This window comes from Benincasa hispida, chromosome 12 (genome assembly GCF_009727055.1).
Source record: "Benincasa hispida cultivar B227 chromosome 12, ASM972705v1, whole genome shotgun sequence".
Lineage (NCBI taxonomy): Eukaryota > Viridiplantae > Streptophyta > Magnoliopsida > Cucurbitales > Cucurbitaceae > Benincasa > Benincasa hispida.
The window spans coordinates 25,126,788-25,131,549 of record NC_052360.1 but is presented as its reverse complement, the minus strand read 5'-3'; positions in this window follow the sequence as shown (position 1 = coordinate 25,131,549).

The following is a 4,762-nucleotide window of genomic DNA, read 5'->3' as shown; positions in this document are numbered from 1 at the left end:
AATGGAATTTTGTATAGACAATAATATCTATATACATATATATTCTTCCCAAAAAGAAAAAAAGAAAAAAAATGAAGCTGTAAATTGTAATTACGATCAGAGATGATCCCATTGAGAATCCAGATCAGAGGCGTTGGAAAAAATCGTGATAATGAGAAAAAAAGATTAGGAGGAGTTGAGAACTCAGTTCTGTGGGGCCGAGTTGACGAGCGAGTTGTGTCTCTTGGAGGGAGCGGAGGGCGGAATGGGGGTGCCTTTGGGAAGGAAGCTGAAGATTTGATGACCGTACCGGAAGGCGGTGGTGGGGGTGGAGGGCGGCCGTTGTTTGTGGTTGCCGGAAATGGCCTTGCGGAGGTGAAATTAGGAAGAATGAGGGGAAGATGAAGAGAAGGGAGTTGTTAATGGAAGCCATGAGAGAAGAGAGGAGAATTTTGATTGAATGGTAATATTATTATTATATTTAGTGAGAAAAAGGGAATGGGATTATATATAGAGAGATATTTGGATGAATTAAGAAATGGAAAGTTTGGAGAATTTAGGGTTCACACGTTTAACGCCTACGACTATTGGACATTTTTGCAATGTCAACGCCTTCGGGAACAAGGATTCATTTTTACTCTTTTTTCTTTTTAATTTTGTTTATATATTACAAAACAAACCAGTTCAACGTAATCGTACACCTATTTGGTGCGCCTTCGACTTACACCCACCGCGCCCTCTCATATATATATATATATATATATATATTATTTATAAATTAAGATTGTACCAAAATTATATTTTTTAGAATGTGTTTAGTTTAATTTTTCGAGTGTTAAAATAAGTCATTTTAAAATAAATAAATAAAAAGTTAACAGTTATTCTTAATAGGTTCCAATAGTCTTTCGAAATGAATCAAAAAATTAATGTAAGAATAATTTTTGTTTGTAATGGGTATCTCTTTTTAAGTAAAAATAAGTTAATACAATAATGAATCTCTAGTCAGGTTATAGAAGAGTCTCTGAAGAATATTTCAAAAGAGACATAAGGATTCCCTTACACTAACGATCGAAATGATTCCAAAATGACGACAATTAGAAAACCAAGTCACACGTGATCATCCCTTCTAACTCCTATCACTGTAAAATGTATCTGCCATGAGAGTTCTACCAACTATCTAAAACTAGATGACGAAACCCATAATAAATTTTTATAAGGTCAAATTATACAAATTTCTCTCCATCTAATTTTGGGTAGGTTTCAATTATGTTCCTATAAGTTTTGAAATGTTTCATTTTTATCATTAAAATTCGGAACGTATTCCAAAAATATTCTTAGAGAGTTTCTTCATTAAAATAATAAGATGGAACCTGACACAATGTGTATATAAATTGAAAGGCATGTAACATCATTTACAATATCATTCAAGTAATGACGTGACAATTAAGGTACATAAATTGAATGTGTAAGTAATTTTAATGATATTTTTTGAGATGAAATATAGCAATGTCAGAGGTCTAGAATCCCCTCCCACCCATGTGTTTGTTCTATATAGTTAGTTATTCTAACTTCCACGCCACACCAGTTTTCATCTTTTGTAATTTCAATGATTTTTTTTAAAAAAAACATATTTTCAAAGTTAAAAAGATATATATTTTTTGGAATAAATTTCTAAATTTTACGAGTAAAAATGAAAATTTTCTAAGTCTAAATTAGAATATAGATTCTAGGTTTAGAAATAGTTTTTATGGTTAAACTTTTTACATTTTTTTAAACTTAAAAAACAAGTATATCAATTCATACCTCTAAACTTTGAGGTTAATCAAATAAAGTTTTAAATTAATACAATTTCAATTTTGATACCAATTTACACTCTATATTAATTATTTTTTAATCAATTTTATGTGAGACTTTTAATTTTTCAATTACAAACTTTAAAACTTTTATAATCAAAATAGTTTAGACTCTTTATCATGATTTTTCAACCTATACACTAATTCTCCAATCGGTCATGTTTTGTTAATCTAATATTTGAAGAAATCTACATACATATAATAATTGATCCATTGATTATTTTTAAAGACCATCTCCATTAATTTTTTTTTTTTTAAAAAAAACCAATTCATTTATTGGAGTTTAAATTGATACAATTGTAAATCTCACACAATGATTTTTAAACAAAATATGAAAGAGAGTGTAAATTAATATAACTATAAAAGTTCAAAGTTTGAATTTATACATTTATTATTTCAGAATTTTAATTGGTACAACTCAAACATTTAAAATAGTTAATTGTTATTTTTTCTGAAATTAATTTTATTTAGCTCATAGATTTTGTAAACATGGCACGTGAGTGGATGATACAGTTATTGTAAGATCAATTACAAAATTGCTACTATCTATCTAGTCGTAATCTTCAATGATTAATTACAACAATTTTGGAAAAAAAAAAAAGACATAACAATTCAATCATAAGACTAATTATCAACATACATATATTATGGTTTTCTTTATAGGTACAAAATCATGGCTTGAAAAGGTAAACCTTTTATTTTGAAGGATGATAATCTAAAATACTTTGGAAGTTTGTAATATAATATGGGATGGAAGATTTGAATAAAAAAAAACCTAACAATTTTCTTATATTCGCTGAGCTAAGTTCACATTAATCACGATGATTAATATATAAAAAAATCTGAAATTATAAATGGAAAGAAACATACTCCATTCCCAAATTGACATTATCTTATATCTCTTTAATCTTAAAATTTTATTAGATTGAATTATTATGGTTTTTTTAATTTTTTTTAATTTTTATATTTCAATACAAACTAATAAATAAAAAATTAATTTAATTTAATCTATCTATATTTTTTTCAGCTACATTGCGTCACCCAAAGAATCCTTTTAATTTCCTTCCCGTTTTGGAGTAAATGGATGGAGATTTCCAGGGTACTGTAAATGAGAAACCCATCAATTGTAAGCGCGTGTAAAACACCTCCCTTCACTAGCCTTTCAAACACACTTGTTATTTATTTTCATTGGCACGTGTCGCTCACGCTTAAAAAATGGCGATTGGAACAAAATTATTTGACTAGATGTTTGTCACACACGCGCCATAAAACGGACTCCATACATGGCAAGTACCCCGTCATTAAGAATTATCTCAGATTTTTTTATATTAAGTTAAATAAAAAGTCAAATTATTATTTATAAAATTACCTATTTCGGTTCTCTTATCGGATGCCACGTTCATTATTTTCTTTCTTTCTTTTTCTTATTATGATTCAAAATTTCAAATTCAGTGATCTTACCACAAATAATTTGAGTCACTTAATTTTCAAAAAATTGGACTAAAAAAATTATTCTTGTTATCTCAATTATTTGCGGGTCCTTTTAAATATAAAAAAATATTTAAAAATATTTATCTTTTATTACAAAAAGTTTTAAGTACAAACATTTTAATATATCAATTTGGTTCAAGTTTAAAAGTACGTCAAAAATAAAAATATATATTTTGTTTATACTTTTTTCCTGATTCTACAATTAAAAGTACTAAAAGATATTTTTAAATTAATTAGATACTCATTTAACAGAAATTTAATCCCAAGTAATTTTAACGACGATAACAGATTTAAAAAATATTAATGTTTAAAATATTATTTTAATTTCTATACTTTATTCAATTTTAGTTTCTATAATTTTAAATGTTTAATTTTAATACATTTACTTTCAAATAAACTTAAACTTTTTAAAGTTAATATTTATCAAAGTTGACTAAATAATAATAAAAAAAAAATTCATGTAAAAAAATATAAAATGAGAATATGTTTTCAAAATTTATAATGAAAATGCTAATAAATAACAAAAAGTTTTTGAAAAGTCAACAATAAACGAACAGTAGAGACTAAAATTAAAATTTATTGAAAATACAATCACTAAAATTTGAAAGTATAGAAAACAAAACAATATTTTTAATGAACTAAAAAAAAAAACAAATAATCACGTCCACAATTAGTGGTGTTCGTGCTTGGGTTGAATAACCTTTTAGACCTAACCCAATTGTTAGGATTGGGTTGGTTAGGGTTACTTGGATCATTTATTTAAATTTTTGTTTTAAAAGAAAGTAAAATGTTAATACGTAAAAATTTGATTTGATTATTTTCATATATTGAATTAAGATTAACAACTTAATCTTCAATTTATATAAGGTAAAATATCTTTCTTAAATGGTAAAGAAACTATTTTTAAGAACATTGGTGAATAAATTATCCAAAAACTAATTAAATTAAATAAAATTAAAATAAAAAATATATATATTATAACAAAATATATATACATATAGATCTGATTTGGTTTGAATTAACACAATCATGAATTTTCCAACAAAGACAGTAAGGAAATTAGCAATAAAGTGTGAGGGGTTAATATTTGAAAAATGATATAATGTATTATTATTAAGAGAATAATACCATTTTAGTCCTCAGGTTTTCACTCTAGCTTCTATTTATTCTCTAAATTTTAAAACGTTACACTTTTAGTCTTTAAATTTTAAATTTTGTTTCAATTTAGTCCCTAAATTTCAAAATGTTACAACTTTATCCTTGAGTTTTTTAATTTTGTTTTAATTTAATCCATAGATTTCAAAATTTTTCACATTTTTAACCTCAAATTTTCATTAAATACTTACTTTCGTTCATTGATGTCAATTTCTATTAATTAATTAAAAATAATTTGAAGTTAAATTTTAAATTTAATTATAACTTAATAATTATAATTATTT